Below are 5,938 nucleotides of genomic sequence, written 5' to 3' on the forward strand. Positions count from 1 at the left end.
TACCTTGTGTTTTTTTTTTTTAAATGTAATTTCATAGTTTCTAGCCATTTCCTGTAGCATGTTTAATTGAGTTGATATTTTAGAACTGAAAATTTTAAATTCTGCATCCAAATTTCTCAGTTTTGACATGCACTCGCCTCTGGGTGATTATTTCTAGGTTGTTTCTTGATGAAGATTGGTGACTGGGCAGAAGCTACCTAGAGAAACCAGCATCTGGATCAAGCTTCCAACACTACAAGCTACCACCATGGTGTAAACCTAACCATAGTCAGTGTTCCAAAAAGCTTGAATTTTGTTGAGAATGGTATGTTTCCTAAAGGATGGTTTGAGCCAGTCAGAGCTAACATACTCAACTTGTTTGATCCTATGAAGTTCAGATTTGGAATAATCAACAATGATTTTCATACTCCTTAAGCCCCTTGCTCAAAGGAAATCTTTAGGTGTGTAAGCAAACATGACAGTTAGGGTTCTGAATGGATCCATGCTGGGAGGTTGGGAGTGGACTAGAGCCTACAGATTGTTCCAGGGAAGGAGCTTATACCCTCTCAGGTGAACTGGAGGGCTGAAGAAGATAGTAGGTTCATGAAGAGCATATTTAGTAGCTAATACACTTGTTTTTGTCATTTACATAGTTTTTTTAAAATTTGAACTGATCTGTCCTAATACAATATGAAGAGACTTACTTTTTTCTTTGTGTAATTCCTTTCACTTTAATGTAACCAAAACTATCCCAAGCTTACAGCAACAGCTAGGCACTCCTTTTGTACTCAACTGTATTTTGATTTTTTTACATTGCCTTCTACTTTTTATCTTCCATCCCTCTTGGTCATGACCATTGGGCATACTCAATAACCAGAGTAAGTTTTGAGAGCTAGTAAAATGCTTTTTCACCAGACACCTTCGATCTTCTATAGCTTGAAGAAACACTATTCTAGGGACCTCCTTGACCGTCTTTTACCCTCATACAACACATTTGTTTCTATCCTTTCATACCCCTTGCTGACACTGCTCGTTCACCAGTGGAAACTTTTGCAGAGAAGCTCACTGAAAGTCTGCAGCCAGTCCAAGATTATCCCAGCCTTCCCTTTCAGGGGACTTCCTTTCAGGGAGTCTTTCGGTAGATGCTTTCCTTATGTACATTGCTCAGATCACACCAGCTCTGAGAGGTTCCCAGAGTTCTTAGAGCTTCTGTAGAGCTAGTACAGCAGTAAACAAATTGCCAGAGTTTACAAGTCTTTTAAATGGAAATAGTGGTTGTAAGGATTGAGACTGTACGTAAGTGTTCAGTATAAGCACTCAATAGTTGGAAGTTGGTATGAGGCCCTGTATACTTCCCACATCTCACCATTCAGTGGTATTGGCAACGCCTTCCCTGCAAAAAGTGGGAGAAGTTGCCTAATTTTGCAGTATTTTATACACATCTTTAAATTGAACTTGAAATTTAGCAAGATAGAGAACATTTATTGTAAGTCTGAGTCTTTGACTAATTATATCAATGACTCTTAGCAATCTTGTAAGAGAGATATTACCCTTATTTCACATATAAGGAAACCAAGGCTTAGAAAATAAATTGTGTACTTGATTAATGGGATGGAAAATAGCAGCTTTTGAGAGGAGGTTATAATAGTGGTTAATCAATAGTCTATGTGGACTATGATTTCTAAGGCCTCTCTTGATGGAACTATGAGCTGCCAAAAAGCCTTTTAAAGTTTCTCCTAGTTCTTAATGAAGATAGCATTACAAATTATAGAAGATAATACCAATTTGTGTTTTCTAGTAATTTAATAAATATGAAGAAAATTAGCTTGGTTTTTATTTTCATATAAATGACAACTGTTGAATATCAGTGCCATATAATTACGTATTTGCAGTTCATTTGGGTCAGATAAGGCAAAATGAAATGTGGTTTATATTCACACACCTGCAGAAATAAGCCAATTAGCTCACTTGATGGGGTCATAATTATAATGAGGTCAAGACCACAGGTTCTATGCATGTGCAGACCAGTATTGTACCTAGAGGCCTTCCTGCTACAAACTGTCCCTGACCTTGTCAGTTATTAGCGAGTGTCTTTAGGTTTTGGTTGAGAGAATGAATGGCACAGAAGAGAACATCTCCTTGTGTAGAAAATTCAAAGGACATACTCTGATCAGTATGTTGACTTAATTCTTGGAGCAATTTTGGCTCTTTATAAGATATTAACTACTGCCCATGATTAGTTTTATTTGTTAAAATATTCAGACCTTAATTTGAATTCTTATACAGCAATGCCATTTCCAAACCTGTTGACTATTCCTGAATAAACGCAGTGCTTACCTATTTTATGGAGAAAACGCCATCATCAGATATAGTGGCCTCTGAAATTAACTCAGCATTTTATTGCAGTGCTAAGTGAAGATGTGCATAAGAATACAGATATATTTAACTTGTCACATTTAAGTTTAAAATGTGAAAATACAAGTGCTTTTATTGCTTTGTGAGGTTCTGCAGTGCATCTGAACCTTGTAATTACCTAATCTGTCTTGATTAGAAGGAGCCCTTATAGAGTGAGACAGTGCATGGGCGATCATTTTTAAAACTTGTCCATGTACAACTTCCAGTGGGAGATGTAAAAATTATTGTCTGCTTTCATTTTTCATTTTCTGTATACAACCAACAAGCTAGAAATAATGTGCTGGTTCAGAAAAATTAAAGGTCAGTTTAAAATGCCAGCACCTATTGTTTACTGTAGAAAGTGAGGCTGGCAAACCATTTCAAACACTGTGAGCTATTTAATTGTGAGGAAGGGGGAGGAGGTTCTTAACTGCACCATCAAATTAGAGAAGCCATGATACCTACTTTTAATATTCACAAGGTGAGTCAGACTTGATTTTATAATGCATCGTCATCTTATATGTATCATGATAGTCCCAGATACTTACATGGCTTCTATAATCTGAGGGAGAGAGAATGAGGTCCTCTTCATAGTTAAACCAATAGAGCACTGGCAGACAAATTTTGTAACAAAAGTTTAGAAAACAATTCTGTTAAGCATTCCTTATTTAGGGCAATAGAGAAACATATCTTCAGCATTAAGCAGAGCAGTATTTCAGTTAACAGTTTTCATATATGAGATCTTACATGAACTGAAAGTTTTCAAAGAACCTAGTATATAGGGAAATGACATGCAAGTCATTCTCAGAAGTAATACCAGGACCCGCACAGGGGGTAGGGAGAGGTCAGTGGCAGGGCTTCCAGCCTGTATGCTCATTTGTATGTGTTTTATATATTGGAGTTTTTAAATGTCTAAAATACGTGTTAAAGTTGTACATCTTTTAACAAACTTGAATGCTACTAAAAATATTTCAATCTTCTAACAAAAACTCTTCTAAGTAGCACTTAAACCTTTATTAAATTTTAAAATTCTTTGAAGTTATTGTAACCATTATAGCAATCATTATGATTGTGGGAAAATCAGTGCACAGCAGTACATCCAGTGGGTTTAAAATAATTACCTGATACAAGCCTGTTTTATTCTATTTGGACTTTCTAATTGTTTTTGCTCAGGACAATTGAGAGTCTGATGACATTCTTTCAAGATTTGTTATAAACTATTAATTTCCTAGGCTACTGCCTCATTGTGCACATTTTGCCGGCAAGATTGGAAGGAAATAAAATTTTTTCAAGTGCTCACTGACCCAAAATGGAAATGGGAAACTACCCCAAATCTTTCAAAATGAAAAACCCTCAAGAGGAAGACATATCAGACCCAACCACTACTTAGGCAGGGCAAGTGATAAATGCAAATCACAGACTTCCTTTTTCTTCTGCCACAAATGTCAGAAACGCTTGGCATCTGAGTGCATTGCATTTTTTTCCCTCTTTTCTGAACAGCTCAACTTGGAAAGGTCAACATATCCCTTTGGGAAAAATCTTTTCTTATAAATTGGAATGTTTGCACACGTAACTGTAGGAAATGTTTAACATTTGCTTTCATGGGACAGCAATTTGTTCAATAGAGTGGGATTGTTCTTGTTTTTTCCATTTTCCTGCCTGTTTGTACATCACAGGCACTCTAATTACTGAAAGCAACTTCGAGGCATTTCTTTCTATGGAATCAGATCATCCTATCCACAAAACCAGCCAATGCCTTGGGCTTCCAAAAGGCAAACATGTTCCATCTTTTAGTTACTCCAAGGGACTCATTTGTGAGAGACTGTTCTGAATAAAAGCAGTAATTTTCCACAGACTATACAGCTGAAACCCTGAAGAAGGAGGAGAGGGAGGGTGAGGGGGTGTCCAGTGTCTCCAATGGGTTGTTTGAATCTTTTGGTTTACGTAAAGGAGGATATAGGACATTAAGACGATAAAACTGTTTGCTGTTGGTGATCAGCTGCATCCAATCTGACAATTAATAAATATTTGTGGTTTGTGGAGAATTCTTTCTAACCAGAGCCTATCCTTTCCCTCCAACTTGAATTGATGAAGAACAATGCTGAGTTTGTGTAGTTATATTTGTTTATATGGAAACAAGCAGATACTCAAAACAGGCTTATAATTTTTTTAAGTAAAAATGCTCTTAGCAATGACTTAAAATAAGCACAAGGAGGGACTTTAAGGAAGATACCAGTATCTAAGTATTGATCTGGGCAGGACTACAGGAAGGGACCTGAGTCAGCATGGCTCATTATTTTAGGACACTTCCGATTATTCACCTCCAGAAATAGTTTCCCTTCCATTTCAAACAAATCCTTCTACTGCTGACGAGAGCTGCAAGATGTGTAAATACAAATGTGTGTGCTTGAGACACGTGTGTATTCCAGTAGAAATGTCCTATCAGAGACAAACCATCTCTCCTCACGCACATATTCCCATGCCCTGGATCCTATCCCTTCTTTTCAAGGGCTCTCCTTCCTCAATTAATTTATAATTTTTTATTATTTTATTCCCTCCTATGTCATTAATTTGTTTCTCTTCATTGACCCAATCACAAAAGCATACAAACATGTTCTGTCTCTTCTCAATATTGAAAAATTAACCTTTGACCTTATATCTCCTTTTAACTACCACTCAATTTCCTATTCTCCTTCATTGTAAAACTTAAAAAAAGTCAGCAGCACATATTTCTTTCCATTTTCTCTCTTCCATTCACTCTTCAACCTGCTCCAATTGGCCTTCCATCCCCATTTCTCCAAGGACTGATCTTGACACAGTCACTAAGACCTTGCTGTCAAAGCCAGTGACTATGTAACTATTCTCATATTACTACTCAATCTCTTGGTGGGACTTCAACACAATTGACTGTTCCATTCTTCTTGAATTACTCTCTTCTCTTGGTTTTTATACTACTAGTCACCTAGTTTTGCTCTTACATTTTGGGCTGTTATTTCTTTGGCTGTTTTGTTGGTTCTTCATCCTCCACCTCTACCTAAATGTGGAAGTACCTCAAAAATCCATTTTTGACCTTTTTTCCTTCTCTACACTCTTCCTGGATGACCTCATTTGTTCCCATGGTTTTAATTACTACACAAATGCCAGAAAGGTTCAGTGTTACAACTCTTCTACTGACAGCTCCCTTGATTTTCACATTTATATATACAGTTACTCTTGATGCCTCCACATAGATATTTTAATAGACATCTCAGTTTTATTTTCCCAAACTTGTTTCTCTTGAACTCTTCCCATTCTGAGCAAATGCGGCCACCACTGATCCAATTGCTCGAGCCAAAAACCTGAGTCACCCCTATTTTTTTTCTTTTCCTTACTCCACATTTAATCCATCAGCAAATCACATTAGTTCTATCTTCAAGCTATATCTGTAATTATTCAACTTAATCTCTGTATCTACTTCCACCTCGAAATTGGCATCATCTCTCATCTGGACATTACAATAGACCCCTAAATGGTGTCCCTGAATAAACTGAAACCTCTACCATGGTTTATGTGACCCCATATGAAG

This window comes from Papio anubis, chromosome 8 (genome assembly GCF_008728515.1).
Source record: "Papio anubis isolate 15944 chromosome 8, Panubis1.0, whole genome shotgun sequence".
Classification (NCBI taxonomy): domain Eukaryota; kingdom Metazoa; phylum Chordata; class Mammalia; order Primates; family Cercopithecidae; genus Papio; species Papio anubis.